The sequence below is a fragment of the Neofelis nebulosa genome, chromosome 13, assembly GCF_028018385.1.
Source record: "Neofelis nebulosa isolate mNeoNeb1 chromosome 13, mNeoNeb1.pri, whole genome shotgun sequence".
Classification (NCBI taxonomy): domain Eukaryota; kingdom Metazoa; phylum Chordata; class Mammalia; order Carnivora; family Felidae; genus Neofelis; species Neofelis nebulosa.
The window spans coordinates 15,045,854-15,066,337 of NC_080794.1; the positions used below are offsets into that span (position 1 = coordinate 15,045,854).

At 40.7% G+C, this 20,484-nt stretch overlaps 2 long non-coding RNA genes across 4 annotated transcripts in view; one reads left to right on the forward strand and one right to left on the reverse strand.

The window, feature by feature from the left end:
- The window catches only part of LOC131492629 (uncharacterized), a 121,648-nt gene that overhangs the window by 42,615 nt on the left and 58,549 nt on the right, over positions 1–20,484 (forward strand). The gene's annotated exons all lie outside the window — the stretch shown is intronic.
- Positions 5,731–20,484, reverse strand: part of LOC131492627 (uncharacterized) — a 36,343-nt gene continuing 21,589 nt past the window's right edge. The window contains exons 1-4 of one of the 3 annotated variants that reach the window (XR_009252192.1): positions 18,919–19,162; positions 11,019–11,240; positions 10,684–10,863; positions 5,731–6,110 (exon numbers count right to left, since the gene is read on the reverse strand). This is a non-coding gene — a long non-coding RNA (uncharacterized LOC131492627). Of the gene's footprint in view, positions 6,111–10,683; positions 10,864–11,018; positions 11,241–18,752; positions 19,163–20,484 lie in introns of those variants that run through there. The other 2 variants (XR_009252191.1, XR_009252193.1) reach the window with 2 other exon arrangements.

Here is a 20,484-nt window from a genome sequence, read left to right on the forward strand (position 1 = left end):
AGTGTGAAATACATTCCAGAATTTGAAGATTTCGATGAAACAAAGAATGTAAAATATCTCATTAATAATGTTATTGCATGTGGAAATGATAATATTTTGATTATATTGAGTTAAATAAAATATACCATTAGGATTAATTTCATCTGTGTTTTTTCTTTTACTCTTGGAAAATTGAAAATTGCATATGTGGTTCACATTTGTGGCTCACGTATTTCTATCAGATAAAGCTTCTATAGATGGTTGTGGTAGAATAATGAGAAGATAAAAGTGAGATGGGAGTATAGCACTAATAATTTTGGTTGTCAGACTTTCCATTTTTAAGGGCTAAGGATATTGAAGAGATGAGTAAGTACAGGTAATGAGAAAAGTAAACTATAATTGAAAGAGGGCTGGAAGAGTCCAAGTTCTACAATATTGATTTATATGTGGCTAACAAAGTGTTGCTATTGTGAATACATTTTTTTTTTTTTTGCTAGACCAGGAAGAAACGTAAGTTTTTAGTAAGGATAAAGAACTAAATCAAGGAAAGTAAAAAGTATATGATTTAGGTGTACACGCAATTCACGTATACCTGAATACATGTCGGAGGAAGTTAAGGTTTGCATATGTCCCACTTCTGAGGCATGTCAGCCTTTTAAAAATATCAGTGATTGATTCACATAAAACTATGATGTCATTCCTTGGAATACGTTATCTTCTCTTTGTCAAAAACGAAATTCTGTTCACCAAGTAAAATAAAGCAGAAAGACTGAGTTTACTCAAGAGTTTCAGTCTGTAAGATGAGAAGGTCAAGGCTCCACAAGCAGTGAGTTCTGAGTTGCTCACAAAGTAAGGAGTTTTACGGGGTAAATATGGAAGTTATTTGGCTTTTCTAGCTGATTGGTTGCCCATGAGTCTTCCTTATTTGGATCAGTGTAGATTTGTGAGGGGAAAAAGGAAGTCCAGAGACAGCAAGAACGGGCTTGGTATTTGGGGATGGGCTGGCATTCTCTGATGATCTATGAGAAAAACTGTAAATTCCTATAGCTAAGGTGACATAAGGTTAAATTTCATTTTCTTTAATGTACCTGCACTGGCCAGTTCCATGATATCCCCAACATATGTGCCTCCATTATGCTTGGTTCTGTCTCTGAAACGACTCTTCTAATTTAAAGCTATATAGTGTATTTATGTGGTAGAAAGAATAATATCCCTACCAAAGATGTTCGTGTAACTAATCCTCTGAATCTGTGAATGCTTTAAAGGACAAAGGAAACTTGGCAGATGAGGTTAAATTAAGGACCTTGAGATAGTAAAAGAATCCCGGATTATCCAGTTGGTTTCACTGTTTTCCTACGAGAGGAAGGTGGGAGGGTCAAAGAGAGAAATGTGACAACAGATACAGAATTGAAGTTATGCACTTTGGAGATGGAGGAAGGGACCACAAGGCAAGGAATGTAAGTGAATTCTAGAAGTTGCAAAAGGCAAGGAAATGGATTCTTTTCTAGAGTCTTTAGAAGGAAGACAGCTCCACTGATAACCTTGATTTTGGCTAGTGACACTTGTTGAATCTCTGACCTCCATAACTTTAAGAAAATAAATGTGTGGTGTTTCAGAGCACTGCATTTGTGGTAATTTGCCACAGTAGCCATGGGAACCAATACAGCAAATTGCTATGGCTACCTGTTTTGAAAATTCTAATTTTTCGACATTTTATATACCTTTGTCAAATTGGGGAAATATTCTGTTTGCTTCACAAAGTTGGTATAAATACCTGATGAGATAAAACACAGGGTATGTTTTTAAAAGTATATTATACTGCATAAATTCATATTACTATTGTTTTAAATATAGCATTTATCTTTCGCTAAACTATTAATGTATATTTTTTATTGTTGGGGTTGTTTAGATCTTATTCTGTTGAATGAGAATACATAAACTCATGTTTTGGTTTGGGTTCCCTGAAACAAGGATTTGAGTGCAAGTAAGTTGATTTGGAATTTGGCCCCAGGAAATGTGCAAGGAGCAGGATGTGAGACAGGCAATCAAAAGTTGACCTTGTTGTCTAGCAGTTTACTAGGGTGCATAACTAAAGCTTGATCCCTTTGTGCAAATCTGAGAGCCAGGACAGAGCCCCTTTCTCCAAGGCGTACTCCTGTGGGGTGAGGGAGCCCAGGTGTTTGCACCCCTCAGTCTTTGTTCAGGTTGCTCCTGGTGACCATTAATTCTCTGGCCTGTTCTTGGAGAGGTGACAAGCACTCCTTTGACCAAACTTTAGTCAGGCTCCTCTGAACCTTCTTCTCAACTAGGACTTGTTCTTGGTACACTAAGCCCAGTTGTAGCAAGAATCTTTTTGAGGTGATTTAGTGGGATACTCCCTAATCCTTGATAACTAATCAAGCTCCCCTTCCCCACTCTTGATACCTAAGTTCCTCTTAGAAGTTTTCCACCCATTGGCTGCTTCACCCTGTTCATTGATTGTAAATCCCCAGCTGTCCCTATTGTTGAGTTCGGTCTCTCTCTAATGTGACAGACTTGAATAACTTGTCTATTTAACTTCCTCTGGGGCAACTTTTCTTTGGCATGGACCTAGCCATCTCAGGCTACCAGGAAAAGCCTGCAAGCAAAGAATTGCAGGTGTTAGCAACTGGATGTTGGGCCATTGTGCTTTAAATTGGTAAGGGTAAGAGGATATGGGCAAGGAGCCCATACACAATCCTTCTCAGAGACTTGATGGCTTTAAACATAGTGATTGTTCTTCCAATATAGCCAATGTCTCTAAATTTCAGTTTCCTTTTCTATAAAATGGGATAATGTCTACATTAAAGGTTGTTGTGAAGACTACATGAGATAACACCCATGAATTCCAAACATCTTAAAGTATTCTAGAATTCTTTCTGCCCTTTAGTAGATACAGTCCTAACTTTGGTTTCAATTTGAGTGACAACAGAGTGTTGGAGAGTCCAATTGGGCTCACACCAGTCAGAGATTTTACCAGTATTCTGTTTTACTAATAGTTTCCAGGAAACGTGCAGTTGTGAAACACAAGAGAAAGGGAACAAGTCTGGGACACCTGCGTAACTACTCACATTCTCTTTCACCAGATGCATGCTTTTTGGCCCTGAATAATATAGGAGGTCTGTAAGAAGTCCATGTGTTGCTCGTTTTTTGAGGAGCATATAGATTAGGTGATTTTCTCTTGGGAGCCATGCTTCATTCTGTAAGCAATCCTGAACTAGGGACATACTGTCAAGAGTATTCCAAATATGTGGATATTCCTCCTAGCATGAATCATCAGGATGTTGCTCAGACACCTACTTACCATGCTTCCAAGAAGATAAGACTGGGTCACCTGCATTCTTTCTTACTTCGGCAATATTAGCATGGCAACCAGGAGAGGAATAGGTCACAGGCCAGCTGCTTTAACTGCTTCTTACTTCAACTGAGAGAGCTCTTCCTTTACAGTGCTTTATCTTGGTATATTTCATTATGGGTACGGTTATGTATGGTTATAATCGACAATGTTTATTGAGTGCTTACTATATGCTGGACGCCATTCTAAAGCTTGACCTGTTTGTTGTCTTTGTCAGCTTGGGCTACCATTACAAATTACCACAGACAAGTGGCTTAAATAATAGACATGTATTTCTCATAGCTCTTGAGGCTGAGAAGTCCAAGATCAAAGTGCTGGTAGATTTGATTCCTGTTGAAGGCTCTTGTCCTTGCTTGCAGATGACTGGATTATTGCTGTGTCTTCACAGGGCCTTTCCTAGGTGCACAGAGAGTGAGAGAGTGAGACAGAGACCTCTTCCTCTTCTTATTAGCCACTAACACCTCATGACCTTATCTAATTCTAATTACCTTCTAAAGGCCCATCTTCAGATATCATCATATTGAGGGTTAGGGCTTGAACATTCAAATTTGAAGGGTATACAATAATCAGCCCATAACACCTGTATTACTTCTTTTAATCTCCACACAACTTATGAGATAAACATCCTTTTGATTTATTTCACAGATGGGGAAACTCAAGCACATAGAGGTTATGTAATATATTTAAGGCCATACAACTAATAAGTGGCAGAACCTGAATTCAAATCCAGACAGTTTGGACTTAGAGCCTGTGCTCTTAGCCACTATCTTTTGCCACCTCACTATATTGAGAAGGAATCATGGATAAATCAACATAATGTGTTCCATAATCCATAATTCTGATGTGTGTCTATCTTCTCAGAAAGATCCCCAGAGTAAACTCATAACCCATAACTTGCTGCATATCCCCCATTCAACCCAAGATGTGGTGAAGAAGCAACATTTTAAACTATAGAAGCAAAAAATTAAACTACATTTTTCTCAGTCACCCAAATGTTACAGTATTAATTGGGAACTACATATAGATTAGATGAGAAATGGAGATTCTTCCCATAGTAAAATCTGCAAAAGCCCGATTAAAATTGTTTTTTCCATGTGTCTGACATCTATCTGTCTTTCATTTTGAGACACCTTATTGCTTTTGGTCTTGCTCTGAGTTCTCTTCTTCTCATTATTCTGGCATTGATGTCGTCAGAGTGAAGGATGATTGAGGAAATGAAAATATGGAATGTTGGTTTATATAGTGAAATATGCTGAAGTATTTTCAGTAGTACAAATTATAGAACCTGCATGAGATAAATGTAGAGATTTCCACTTAGAGTGTTTTATATCTCTTAGGAGCAGGTTTGGTACACGACACATCGATGTGGCAAATGTTTCCTGAGCTCTGACTACATGCTAGGCATTATGTATGTGCCAGAGGTTGCTCAGTGGACACAAAAGTTCATATTTGGTGGAAGTGCGGTAGGTGATCGACACAACACACAGTTGAGTCAAGGAGGAAATAGACACGAAAAAGTATGACAGTCCGAAGTCCTGCACAAAGAGTTAGGCTAGGTCGTGATAGGGAATTACTGGCGGCTGCCGTAGAGTAGGTGGTTAGGGGACGTCTCTGAAGTAATGACAAGGAGCTAAGATCTGCCTGACCAGAAGGGTCGGTCAGGCGGAGAAGCAGAAACCCTAGAGTGTCCTGAGCGGCAGGTGTGAAGGCCCTGAAGAGCCTGCTTGGCACATTCTAGGAGCAGAAAGAAGGCCACCTGTGTTGGTTTCTGGAGACAGAGAAGAGACAGGTTGGGATGAGCCCAGAGAGGCAGGCAGGAAGCAGTTCACAGTGGGCTTTGGAAACGAGCAAAGAGATGGATTTCTGTTCCTCTGCGGTGTGGACACACTGCAGAAGGGGGTGATATGACCCGGCGTGCGCCTCAGCAGAGGTGGGCTGTCTGACGCCGCGCCATTTTACCATCTCTGTGGTCTTTCTCTTCATGGTCACTATGAACCCCTTTGTCCAATCTCAGCGGAAGGAACAAAGAACTCCAAAGGACAGAAGGGCATCCGCCAGCTGAAGCATGCACTACTTAAGGAGCTTCATTCGGAAACACCACCTAAAAACTTTTTGCAGCTCATTGGCTAATGCTGTGTATGTGGCCAATACTACTTACAAAGAAGACGATTTTTGAGTTTTGAGCTAAACACACCACTGCCTCCCTCGAACTTCTGGTCAGTTGCTCATCCCTCCAAGTCCTGTCTTCTTGTCTACAAAATAGTAAGAAGAACAATAAAGGCAGTAATAATAAATAGTCGCTTCCTTATGGTGACCTTAAAGGCTTAAAGGGGAAGACGGAAGTAGAACATTTAACACAACAAACGCATGGAACGTAGTTCGGTGAACGCCGTTTATTAGAATTTAAGCTCCATGAAGGTAGGAGTCAAGCGTGTCTCAGGCTGGCGCTCAGTAAATACTTGTTGAATGCTCAGTAAATAAATGCAGGTGATAAACTCTCATGGAGTTTAGAGGCTATGACCATGGTTGCCCTGCCGTCAGCTGAGTGTATATGTTTGTGTTAAAAATAAATATGGGAGGGAAAAAAACACCCCGCAGAGTGCTTTACAAACATATAATTAACTGAGCCCAGATTAGTCTCTCACTGCATTCTCTGGATTTTTGGAAGAAATTTCATTGCTGGTAATGTTGTCCCCGGAGTATTGCCAAGATTCAAAAATATCAATTTGTTTCAAATGATGTTCAGTGAAGACAGGGTCTGTAAAAGAGGAAGGAATTTAACTGTTAAAATTCAAGGTTTCTTAGTGGGGAAAAAAAAAAAAAACCTACGTACAATTTTAGATTTTTTACTCTAGGGGAATAATTTACAATTAACTGAGGGGAAAAAAGCCTGACTGTTGTCCTTTTTAACCTAAATTATATTGCAAAGAAGTAGATTTATTTTTCCCATTTACTTATTTATTTTTGAAAATATAACTCATTTATAATAAGTATCATTTTGATAAAAATATTCCTGAAGGAAACAAAATATTCCAGCCTAAATCTACAGCTACTAAATTTAAGTAATAGTTTAAATTTGTTTTTGTTTCAAGTTTTTATTTAAATTCTAGTTGGTTAATAGAGTGTAGTATTACTTTTAGAAGTAGAATTTAGTGATTCATCACTTATATATAACACCCAGTTCTTGTCCCAACAAATGCCTTCCTCAGTACCTGTCACCCATTTAGACCATCACTTGCCCACCAAACACGCCTCCAGCAACCTCTAGTTTGTTCTCTATTGTTAAGAGTCTGTTATATGGTTTGCCTCTCTCTCTTTTTGTTCCCCTCTATTCATCTGTTTTGTTTCTTAAATTCCACATCTGAGTGAGATCATATATTTGTCTTTCCCTGCCTGACTTATTTCGCTTAGCATAATACACTCTAGTTCCATCCACGTTGTTGCAAATGGCAAGGCTTCATTCTTTTTGTTTGCCATGTAATACTTCATTGTGTGTGTGTGTGTGTGTGTGTGTGTGTGTGTGTGTGTACACACACATATACGTCACATCTTCTTTATCCATTCATCAGTCTATGGACATTTGGGCTCTTTCAATTATTTGACAACTATTGAGAATGCTGTTATAAATGTAGGGGTGCATGTGTCTTTTCAAATCAGTATTTTTGTATCCTTTGGGTAAATACTTAGTAGTGTAATAGAAATAGGGCGCTTCTGTTTTTCACTTTTTGATGAACCTCCATATTGCTTTCCAGAGTGGCTGCACCAATTTGCTTTCCCACCAACGGTGTAAGAGTGTTCCTCTTCCTCCTCATCCTTGCCAACATCTGTTGTCTCCTGTGTTAATTTTAGCCATCCTGACAGGTGTGAGGTGGTATCTCATTGTAGCTTTGATTTGTATTTCCCTGATGATCAGTGATGCTGAGCATCTTTTCGTGTGTCTGTTTGCCATCTGGATGTCTTCTCTAGAAAAGTGTCTATTCATGTCTTCTTCCCATTTCTTAACTGGATTATTTCCTTTTTGGGTGTTGAGTTTGATAAGTTCTTTATAGATTTTGGATTCTAACCCATTATCAGATATGTCATTTGCAAATATCTCCTCCCATCCTGAAGGTCGCCATTTAGTTTTGTAGATTTTTTCCTTCACTGTGCAGAAGCTTTTTATTTTGACGAGGTCCCAATAGTTCACTTTTGCTTTTGTTTTCCTTGCCTCCGAAGATGTGTCTAGTAAGAAGGTGCGATAACCAACATCAGAGAGGTTCCTGCCTGTGTTCTCCTCCAGGATTTTGATGGTTTCCTCTCTCACATTTAAATCTTCCATCCATTTTAAATTTACTTTTGTGTATGGTATAAGAAAGTGGTCCAGTTTTCATTCTTCTGCATGTCGCTGTCCAGTTTTCCCAACACTATTTGTTGAAGAGACTGCCTTTTTTTCCATTGGATACTCTTTCCTGCTTTGTTGAAGATGAGTTGACCATATAGTTGTGGGGTCCATTTCTGGGCTTTTTTTTTTCTTTAATTAATAAATATGACAATATCTCTCTAATTATCAAGCCACTTTTATAAGGCCTTTTTTTGTTTTGTTTTTTTCTGTTTTAAGTAACTACACAGAAAGGGCTGCTAGCCATTTGTTACCTTTTTTTCATAAAAGTCGAAATGTAAACATGTAAAGCCCTATTCTTTTCTGTTGCCACTTATTTAAATTTTTATTTATTTATTTTGAGAGAGAGAGAGCGGGGGGGGGCTCTGTCAGTGCAGAGCCCAATGCAGGCTTGATTTTACAAACAGTGAAATCATGATCTGAGCCAAAATCAAGAGTTAGGCACTCAAGCCACTGAGCCACCCAGGCGACCCTCACTTTTTAATTTTTTATTTGGTTTCATGATAGTATACGTTCGTTTTCAGAAACAAAAATGATAACCCTTGGTCAAGTTTGAAGCCATTCACTTTCTAAGGCCCGGTTAACACAGAGGGGTTTCGGACGCAGAGGAGCAAATGTGTGCCATCTTAGTGGCAGAAGTCGTGACATAAATCAAAGAACTCGTGGAGAAGCTTGTGAAGGTCATGCAAATGAATTTAGATTCTCGTGGTTGATCACAGGGACCTGTTGAAGGGTTTTGAGCAGAGGTATAATGTTCAAGTGTTTAGTTTATAAGTACAATTCAGTCTGCAGGATATTGGGCAATGGATTGAGGAAGTCACGTGGTAATAGAGGTGGAGGCAACGAAACGGGATATTGAGCTGGTTGCGAATGGTGCAGTTCTGACTTAGTTCCCACCTACAGTGTAGATGCTTGTGAGTGAATCCGTTTAAATTATATTTGATAGTAGAATCAACTGTACTGAGTAGAAAATGGACATGCGGAAAATAAGAAAGAGGAGGACACAAGGGAGGGCTCTGGTTTTCTGCAGAGGACAGTTAGGTGGTGCCAGTCACCTACATAGCAAAGATAGTAGCACATTTGGGGAGAAAGATGACGACGTTTTAGACACACAAAATGCCACTGTAGAGTCTCAAGAAATGGGCAGTGATGCCGAGCGCTCTTAGTGGTCAAGTAAATGAAGAACTAAGAATTTTCTCTCTGATTTAACGAAGACCGATGTCCAATGAGAAGTTGAATACAGTGTTTTAATATTCAGAAGAGAGGTTTGAGCTGTAGATATAAAAGCTACGGGAGCAGATGATTATGGTGCAGAGTAGGCTGAAAAGAGTACAGAAGAACTAGCTTCGTAGATTAGTGGTGCAGGAAGGAGACTTGCCAGTTTACAGAGGAAAGGGAAAGACTTTAGAGAGGGAAATGTAGTATGCCGGCTGTCCCAAAGGGCTGGGGCTTTCTCTTGCAATTAATGGGAAACCACGGAAAGGTTGTTACTGGGGAGTGATGGGGTACTGTCATGCTGGTGGCAGCTCTGAAGGATGGAATGTGGGGGGATCTGGCTGGAAAGTGGGAGACTAGTTAGGAACCTCTTAGAATCACTTGCTGAGAGATAATGAGAGTGTTTAGTAAGATAGCAGCAGTGGGAAAGGATATGGGGACAGGGTGGAGATATATTTGGAATTAGTTGACTATGAGGGCAGAAGGGAGGTCAGCAGTCCAGGGTGATGCCCAGTGTTCTTACTCAGGTGACTGGATGAAAAAATCCTAACGTTAACAACAGGGAAAGATAATGGAGTAAGGAAGAGAAAAAGAGGGTAAGGTGGGGCCAAATAATCAGGAAGAAATTTGGAAAGAATGTAGTGTGGGGAACAACCAAGACTGTAGAGTTTCAAGAAGTGGGCAGTGGTGCTAAATGTTCTTAGTGGTCAAGTAAATTAAGAACTAAGAATTTTCCCTCTGATTTAACGCCCAGAACAATTTCTGGGTGAGCGCGGTTTTGGTGGGGTGGTGCGGACAGAAACCAGACAGCTGTAGGTGGACAAAAGGAGGAAGGGGTCATAGTCTAGACGCCTTCTTGAAGAAGCTCACAGAATAATAGAAGTGAGGGAGAGAGAGAGAGAGAGAGAGAGACAGAAAATGAGGCCATAGAATAAATCCAGGTTGTTGTTTATTTTTAAATTTTCTTGACTGGGTGATGGGTTATATATATATGTGTCAATCTCTCTTCTGTACCTCAAATTAAATCATTTTATATACAATGTGAACAATTTTGTATAATAAAAAGTGGGGCAAAAAATAATATTAAATACCATGATTTCATATACAGGGAATACTTCTAAATGATAAAAAGTAGGTTATGAACACAATAATATTAATACCAAACAATAATTATATTATTGCTTTACTTTTTAGACTACATCAGTCAAATATTATTTTGTCAAAAAAAATTTTAAGAATAAAATTCTGCTTAAAAAGAGGAAGTCCTCCCCCACTGCTTATATTTTCCATATGTTATTTATTTTTTAGCAATAGGATAATTATTTCCAGATTCCTATTTAACCTCTGAAGGCCTCTGGAATGTTTACTTTACTCGGGCCTTTGTCTTATTGTTGTGGTGCTAAGTATTTCTTTAGAGTGGCATTTTGGATACCGAGGATTAACATTCATGAAACAGAAGAGTTCTCTCATCAAGGAAACCAAATCCCTAACAACTTCATGGCTTAATAAAACAAAAATGTGTTTCCCCCTGTTTAAAAGCAGGGAAAATCAGCTAACGCTAGAATTAATAATGTTTTCACATTTGTGTTCTTAACTGTCTTGCAGATGCCCTGCTTATTCACTCATTCATTCGTCACATAATTCTCATTCTGGATCAACACATTCTCATTTTGGATCGACACATCCTGTGTTCGATATTAAAGGATGCGTCAGCACAACATTTGTAAAAATCCCTTACCTTTGCAGCTTCCGGGATTTCTCGATCACAGATGAGGTCGCGAACTCTGGGTCCTGCATGGATGCCCCCTCTGCCCCTGTGCGCGGATGCCCCACACGTGCTGCCCCTCTTGTGGGTGTCTTCCCATCCCCTCACCTCCGCCGCTGCACGCTGGACCATGGGTCCCTCTGTACATGGGTGCTGTCAAGGAACAACAGTAGTTTATCAACCCAAGCAGTGGTGAAAGGCTTTATGACTCTGTGCACATCAAGGCGACACCCAGATGGGAGCACGGCTGGGCTTTCTCAGAGGGGGGAGGCAAGGAGAGGTGTCTGTGTGTTTGTGGTCGGGCCCACCTTGAAGTTTTCTTCGTCTTCTCTTCATCTGCTACAAAAACTTCAATGGAAAAGAATGGGGATTATTCTGATTTTCATGCCTCTTGCTGGGGATCATTGGTTCCATTCCTTCGTGGCAACGGGCAGAATGGTACTTTCAAAAGATGCTTCTGCATTTCCTGCAGTTTTTCAAGGTTTAGATGGAGGGGGAATTGCAAAAAGTAAACTAAAAATAGGGGAGGGCTGGAGAAAGAGAAGAGAAAAACACCAAGTGAGGCAAAGATTGAAACAGGAGACATGGGGCTCAGTCTTAATCCTTTGACCACACTGAGAGGGTAGCCCTGGTCTGCTCTGACTGCTCATGGGGGGGCCATGTCCCCGCGGATGTCCCCTTCACCCAGTCTCCTCCTTCCTTGTCACCCTCCTTGCCCAAGGTGCACATGGACATTAGGACCAGATTGCTCTGAAGGGGAAGAGAAAGGAAGGCAGGAAAAAAGAAAGGAAGAGAAAGGAGTAAGAAGGAGGAAAAGCAGAAGCCCCACTACTTTTTTATAATTTTTAAAAATTTAATGTTTATTTATTTTGAGAGAGAGACAGACAGAGACAGAGCATGAGCAGGGGATGGGCAGAGAGAGAGAGAGAGAGAGAGAGAGAGAGAGAGACAGAATCAAAAGCAGGCTCCAAGCTGTCAACACAGAGCTGGACGCGGGGCTTGAACTCACAAACTGCAAGATCATGACCTGAGCTGAAGTCAGATGCTTAACTGACTGAGCCACCCAGGCGCCCCATACTTTTTAAAAAATCTCCTAAAACTTCAATGGTAGGGTGCCTAGGTGGCTTAGTCGGTTAAGTGCCAGACTCTTGATTTCTGCTCAGGTGTTGATCTCAGACTCATGAGTTCGGCTCTGTGTTGGGCTTCATGCTGGGTGTTGAAGCCTACTTGAAAAAAAAATCCTCAATGGTGCCCTTGAAATTTCACAAAATAGATTTATTTGTTGAGATCAAAGACTATGCAGTCAGAAAGATCCAGAAATCTAGTTCACTTTTTGCCACTTACAACATTTATGCCCTTGAGGAAGACAGCTTATTTTTCTAGCCTCATCCTCAGTTAAATATTTTTGTAATTGTAATAGTTCAGATTTTTTGGATGAAATTGACAGGAAGACAGATCAAACTGGTTTACTTAGGAAAGATGCATTTATTGGCTTCTAGAACTGGGACACAGGAAAGAAAAGTTAGTGTCAGAAATGACGGGGTCCAAGGATTGGATCCTCCTCAGGTTTTTTGGTTGCTGTGTGTGTGTGTGTGTGTGTATGTGTATTGACTTCCTTCTCTCCAACTGTGGCTAGTCTTTCCCCATGTGGAAAGGAATAGGGAGGGCACTGACCTCCTTAGGCTTGCAAGCCATCAGCTCCAACACGAGAGGCTCTTTTGCCTATTAGGTACAGTCAGGAAAACGGTGCAGAGGTGAACGCCCTCCCCTGGGCCACTTACTCCTTCCCAAGTTAATTCCCGTGGCCAAGAGTGTGCACGTTATTATGTTTACATTGTACATCTTGCCACTGACGGGACGGAGGCTTGCCAGGCAAACTGAGACGATGGTAACTACCTGCCTCAGTTTGTTCCTGTGAGGATTAAGGGTGATTATAAAGGCGCAGCCAGGGTATTTTTAAAAACAGGACTCATCAGAGAGCTTACATTATGAAGCACCTCTGTTCCTTTTCCCACTGCCCTTGAAATTCCTCTTGGTCTAGTGTTTCTATTTTCTCCGTACATGGATTAAATTTAGGTAGGCTGGACAATTGCTCCAGTTCATTTCAATCATTAGAGAAATCCCACTTTAGTAATTAAAACGCACATTCTAGCGTCATGTTGTATGCAAGTCCAAACGTAAGGCAAACCTAAAGCTTCTCTTCACCAATCCCTCAAGATATGTGGATGCTTTGTTTTCTCTTTCTCAGATCTCTTCTCCCCTCCTGGCTGTCTTAGTCCATTCAAAGGTGTTGTAACAAAACTATCATAGTCTGCATGGTGGCTTCAACCACAAACCTTTGTTGCTTGTGGTTCTGAGCACGGTAAATCCGAGACGAAGGTACTGGCAGGTTCGGTGTCCGCTTTCTCGTTCACAGACGTTGTTTTCTTGCTGTGTCCTCATGTGTCAGAAGGGGCCAGAGAGCCTCCTGGGGTCTCTTTTGAGAGAGGGTGACTCTCATGATCTGATCACTTCCAAGAGCCCCATCAGCTAGGAGCATCATCACACGGGGGTTAGGATTTCAACATGTGGATTTGCGGGCTCACAGATGTTCAGGTTGCCTGGTTTCTAGTCTCTGAATTGTGCCCAAGGGGAGAGGGGAGTGCGTCTGCAAAGGCAAAGGACTGAGGCTGTGTGGCTGGCGCTGTTGTCATGTGGCAGGTCACCTCCCCTGTGCAGGGGACTCTCACTGGCTTGCAAGGTGTCAAAACCCACCTTTTCCTAAGATGTTTCGCACATTCCTTAGACATCGTCTGCAGGAAACTTCCAAGTGCAATATTGTTGATTCGGGGAGTGCCTTCCGTGGCTGCTCACGTTCACGTTTCGTTCGAGGAGTTGCCCTTCTGATGAAACGCCCGACCCCTGCCACCAGCCGTCTGCAGTGAGGTTCCTGAGGGATGGGACGGTGGAACTGCATTTCCCTCATGGCAGCCTGTGTTTCCCTGTGTTCCGCAGCCTTGGGAAATCTAGCCAGTGTCCGTGCCCCGACCTCCAGGGGCACGGGTGCTAAGCGACATATTAGACTTTGTCGAAATGGGGAAAAGCTCCCGTGGGTCCTGAGGGGGCACAGAGTGCCTGAGCAGACAGAAGTGGCCCGAGCTCCCCTAGGTTGGCCCCTGTGGGAAAGAGGGGGGTGAGTGATCCCGATGGGGTCAAAGCAGCTGTCACCCTCTCTTCCTGTGCACTGAGAACATCTTGCTCCAGAGTGGGGGAGTTCTTGCTCTGTTGTATTGTTCCAACCGTTAGGGCTTCTGGCTAAATGACCTTACATGTGAAGTGCCCAGAGGCCAGCGCCTCCTTAAATCCTGTGCCCATGGCCTCTGGGGCCTCATCCGCTTTCTCCCCTTCTCAGTGAAGTACCTGGTGTTTCGTGAATGCTGCATAAATGATCATCCTCCGAATGCTGTCACTGTTACTGTTGTAACATTTTTTAACCTGGCACACAGGGCCACTTGTGGGGGGTTGATCTGCTTTCAGGCTCAGTGATGGTTTTCCACCCATCCTGTCCCAGGCGCGAGGGCCGAACCAGGGCAGTCCTTACACGGGCACGATGATTAGGAGCCATTTGTGGTCAGTTGAATCTGAGTCCAAGCACACAAATTGTCACTTGGGACCTTAGATGACTTACTCAACCCCTGGGGGTCTCAGTTTCCTTATACCTAAAATGAGGAGAGTAGAGAACTCTCTCACTGGCTGTTACAAGATTGAAGGAGACACAGGATGTGAAATGCTTGGTATGTAGTACGTGGTCCATAAATGATGGCCTTACTTTTTATGACCGAATCCTTGTGTTCTTTTTTGTACCTTCCTGCCCTGTGGACCCTGCTGCCTCTGATCAAAGTGGTTTACTCGTCTTCTCCATGCACGAGCACTTGAACAGTCTTGCAAGCCCGCCTCCCATATGGTCTCAATGGCCTTTTCTGGACGTCAGTGGGGCTTTTTACGTCCCTCTGTTGTGGCATTTATTTCACATAGTGCAAGTTGTTCTCACATTTGGAAGCTTCCTTAGTAGAGGAACGGACTTCTTTATTTTTTGTACTGTCAGACAATAACACACAGGCATTTAATAAGGTTTGTGGATGAAAGAAAGGCAGACTATATAATATCTATCTATGTATATACTTTATATATATATATATATATATATATATACGTATGTATATATACTATATATATGTATGTATATATACTATATATATGTATGTATATATAAAGTATTTCTAAATCTCTAAATCTTAAATTATACCTTATATATAAGCGATGAAATGTGCCTTCTTTCCACCCCTGCTCACTGGTAACTCTCCCAGCACCATTTTCATGTGTCTTCAGAAACTTTATAGTCGGTCTTTTGTTAATGTCTTTTTACATATCTTTCTGCTTTTAAATTCTTATACTGTATTTCGAGGATAGCTTCTCTATTTTATTCACATTTAGCCATTCTTTAATGGACTATAGTATGTCCATAAAAGTCCATAGTATAGATACTCATAAATATCTTTCTAATATAGATGTGTATAAAATATAGCTTTGCATGCTACTTATTTCCAAATCTTTTGCAAATTAGTAATGATTCGTAATAGATACCTTTCACATAATTGTTCCTTTAACATACATATAATGGACATCAGCTTACAAGTTGTTTTCTTTTTTTACAAAACCAGACACATTGGATATGGAAAATTACTCATATACTGTTCTCCCTTGAAAAATGTGCACAATAAGGAATGAAAAGGTTAACTGAGTTGCTCAAAATAAATTAGCCAGGTCATCAGTACATAGCAAGGAACCCAACTGACTATTTTTTCTCTTAATTAATCAATTTAAGTATAAGGATGACATTTAAGAATACACCACTTACATTTTTGTGTGTGATGCTTTACACAATTTACCTCTTTCGTCATTTTTATGTCGTTCATCTTCACTGATCATTTGTAGCTTATTTTTATGACACGGTTATTTATGAATCAAGATTCAGTTTTGCATCTGTATAAGTAAATCTCTGTGTCTTAGGTTGTCATCTGTACAAACAAGAGAGTGTTTTCAAATACTCTGGCAGTGTATCCTCTAGAAGTTTAGTTCTTTGGAGGGTTAATATGTGTTTGAAGATGGCAAGTGGCATGGTCCATCCAATAAGTCTGGGAAGCACTGGGCTAACTCAACAACACATGCCAACATATAAAATCCAGAGGGATAAGAATTAAATGGAAAAAAATAGAATAGTCCGACATATAAAAACAGAATTGATGCCACCCCTCTTTATAATTAAACACAATTAATTAATACAATAAATACTGACAAAATGTCTGTTTGCCAGGCATCCTGCTAAGGCATTGTGGGTTTAAGGATGAGCAATGGAGAACCAATGAGCAATGGAGCAGAGAACCAGTCTCTGCTGAAAGGGATGGACATTAACCCAAAGAGAAATTCAATATTGGCTTTAAGACTATATAACTACTACTCAGTTACTCTGCAGAGTGTTGACCACAATACCTGATGTAGACCACATCCCTGAGGAAGGAATATTGGAGCTGAGCTATAAAGATAGGAAGGGGGTGCAGGAGGTAACCAGTTTCGAAGAACAGACAAGGAGATGTGAGGGAAGAACATCTGACAAGGAGACACCATATGCAAGGCCATAAAGGGACTGGACCTAGGCCTGTGGAAAGTTGTGCAAAAAGGCTCATAGGCCACAGTGTATGGTGAGGAGAGTGAGGTAAAATACCTCTGGGGTGAACTTTCTGAGTATATAAATATAGAAGATTTTGAGCATATTAAAATATAAGGTTTCTGCCTGTTAAAATCACTTATGCCAAAGTACAAATAGCAAACTGAAGAAAACATTTGCCACAATGGTCTTATTTATAAATAGTGTGTGTATATTACCTAAGATACGTACCCAGCTCTCCATATAAACGGACCCAGGAAATGAACACACAGCCGGCCAAAGAGGAAAAACATGAATATAATGAACCTGGAAGATACCTAATCTCACTTTTGTTCAACGGAGGGACACATCAAATTCACAGAAACTTAATACAGCAAGTATTAATTGGTGTAGTAACAGTGAGCTGGAACGTTTCCTAGTGAGATGGAATCTGTTGTTAGGAAGCATCCCAGCTGCATGCATCATAGTCCGTAGATAACGTGGACATTATTTGACCCTGTGATTCTAATCCATTTATCAATCCATCCATCTGTCACCCATTCATCAAACTCTACCTGGGCAGCTACTCTGAGTCCAGACACTAAGGAGAAAATCTCTCTTGAAGGAACGGAATGATTGGTAGGATTAGACTATGGAAGGGGCCTTTCAACAAATACATTACTTTTCACAAGTTGACACCCAAGTGATCACATGCAGTTTACCTAGAAAGGCTGTAAATAAGGTGGACACACACACACTCAAGGGAAATTGGGAAGTTTTTGTGGCAACTTTATCATTCTACTTACTTAGGTCAAAATATCTACTGGTAAAAATACTAGGAAAACGGTCTTCAGTTTCATCTGGTCATGGGCTCTTTTGAAAACAGAATTAAATGGTTTATTTTTGCTTTTCTCTAAAAAATATTTTGTATGTGAAGGCAGAGTCTAGCCCAGTTACTGAAAGAAGGAAGTTTCCCATTGTCTGGAGTCAATTACGTGCTTAAATAGATGCAATGACATTGGGACCAGGCAATTCATTTCACAGTCCTTCTCACTAGACAATAATAGATTTTCGTCATCTGGGTTTATGGGGTGAAACGAGAGAAAGCATCAGTCTTGTTCTAAATACTTCAGTGTAGAGCGGTACAAACTTTAAAAGGGGATACGTGTTCTCTGTGGAGAGCTCTAACTGAGGGACCATTTGGTTTCTCGCAGTGCACCTAGATCGTTGGAACTTCTGGAATTAGGGGAAGTCTATAGAATGATCTCTATACAGGAAGAATATGAACGTGGATTATCTTTTGTAATGTTTCTCATGTCTGAGCATCCATTTCTATTTAAGCTGCTGCCCAGGCCAGGCGCTTACCGTCTCACACTCAGATTATTCTAAAACCTTAGCTGCTCTTTGTCCATTAAATCTCCCTCACGTGATGCCACCAGATTAATTTTGCTGAAACATAATCACTTTTGTTATGTCGCTCTCCTGCCTAAATGCCCTCTATCATCTGCAGGATAAAACTTTAAAAATTATTTTGAAGGACATTCCTAATTTCCTCCCTTCCCACCTGAACCTAGCTCCCTTGACTTGTCTCCCACTGTTCACCTGCAGAAATCTTGAATCTATATGCTTATTTCATGTCCCACATGAATTTTGACTTTGTGCCTTTGGTATAGTTCTATTTTTTATGGTGTATTTCCTATTGCTGTTGTAATAAATCACCACAAAATTCGTGGCTTAACATAATGCAAATTAATTATTTTAACAGTTCTGGAAATTAGAAGTTGACATAAGAGGGGCACCTGGGTGGCTCAGTTAGTTAAGCATCCAACTTCAGCTCAGGTCATGATCTTGCGGTGCATGAGTTCAGGCCCCCCCATAGGGCTCTGTACTGACAGTTCAGAGCCTGGAGCCTGCTTCAGATTCTGTGTCTCCTTCTCTCTCTGCCCTTCTCTCACTCACTCTCTCTCTCTCAAATAAATAAACATCAAAAAAAACTTTTTTAAAAGTTGACATAAGAGTCTCACTGGTCTAAAGTCAAGGTCTCAGCAAGACTGCTCTCCTGCTGGATGCTCTAGAGGAAAATTTCTCTCTCACCTTTTCCAGTTTCAGAACCCTGCCTGCCTCTGAAGTCTCCTGGCTCCTTCCATCTTCAAAGCCAGGGATGCCTGATGGAGTCTTTCTCACACTTCATTATTCCAACTGTGACTTTTCTGCCTCCCTCTTCCTCATTTAAGGTTACAAACCACCCCCACCCCGTATAATGCCAGATAATCTCCCTCTTTGAAGGTCAGATGATTAGCAACCTCCATTTCTTCTAGTACATGAATTCCCCTTTTGCCATGGAAGGTGAGATACTCACAAATTCCTACATATGGGCTGTTTTCCTTTGTAGTCTATAGTTATTCAGTTGTTCTTCAGTGCCTGGTCCGTCCCTTCTTTGAAGCCTCCCCAGGTGGCAGTCAACCACGGCAATTTTCCCCTTCTCTGAAGGGAGAGACCAGAGGAGACTCTGTGTCTCTCCTTACCTGGATCATCACACATGACACGGGTGAGCCCTTCCGTAACATCCTCTATAGTAAAACGGTGGATTCTTGTGTGCATTTGTGCAGACCTAGTGAATATACTTTTCTGTTGCTTTCTGTTGTTCATCTTCAGACCTCATGTTCTCATTTCCGTAGGAAAGCCATATGCAGAGTTTGGCATGTTGTGTTTCAGTCTGTTCTACAGATAGAAAATCATAGAAGTCGTGGATAACAGTCTGAGTCTGACCCTGCTAGAATGACCCTTCCATACTATCACAGCTGCTGGATAGTCATGTGTCAAGTCCTAACCGTGTTTATCTGAAGGACATAGTAGAGACATGAGTCAAGATTTTTATACAAAGAGGCTTATTGTAGTATCAGCTCAGAAACTATGTAAATAAGAGACAGTTAAACTCTGATAGATAAATGTGATAAAACATTATGTAACTATTAAAAAGTATGTTCTTAAAGATTATATAATAATACAGGCAATGGTTATATATGTATATGATTAAATATAAATATAAATATAAATATAAATATAAATATATATAGTTCAGGGAAAAGGAGTAATATAAAATTCTGTGTATGTCTATATATACATTTCTTAGGATTTATTTATATGTGTTTATATTTCATTTATATATATTTGAAATCTTAAAGTTTATGTCAATATTAAAAAAGAACTGGAAAGAAAAATACCAAAATACTAAAAGGGGTCATGCCCAAGGATGGGATTATAAATGGCTTTTAAATATTTTTCTTTATACCTTTTCTTATTTTTAAATTTCCTTCCAAATTAAACATAATTTTTAGCTTCTGATAAATTATTTTAATTTATAATTTTATATGTAATCAGATACATCGTTACCTCCAGAGTAAATACATTCAGCCAACACTTGCTGGACATTTACTAGGCTCCAGACACCATGCTGGGCACCACATGTGAGACGCAGTGGGTGCCCTCAAGGAGCTCATCCTCAGTGAGACAGTTAGACAAGGGAAATAGTCAGGTGGGGGCAGCCGTAACGAAATACCCCAGGCTGGGTGGCTTGAACAACAGAAATTATTTTCTCACGGTTCTGGAGGCTGGACATCCAGGGTTGCTTTCCTCCAAGGCCTCTCTCCTTGGCTTGTAGATGGCTGCTTTCGTGCTTCCCCGCATGGCGGCCCCTCTGTGCACACACGTGTCTGTCTATGTGTGTGTCTCTTGTGTGTCCAGATTTTCTCTTGTTATAGGACACCAGTCGCTTTGGCTCAGGGCCACCCTAACAGCCTCATTTTAACTTAATCACCTCTTTAAAGGTACTGGAGTTGGGTTTCAACCCATGAATTTGGCGAGGAGGGAAGACACAGTTTAACCCATACTAATAAGTAAATAAGAAATCTTAATATTCGCTAATGATGACAGGACTGATGGTATGTACAGGCACAGTGCTCTTTCAGAGGAGGGAACAATCATTCTTTTTGGAGGTGGTCCAGGTTGGGTTCATAGAGAAGGTTACATTTGGCAAGAATTTTAAGAAATGAGGCTTTGACAGTTTCTAGTTGATAGAAACATGTATGGGG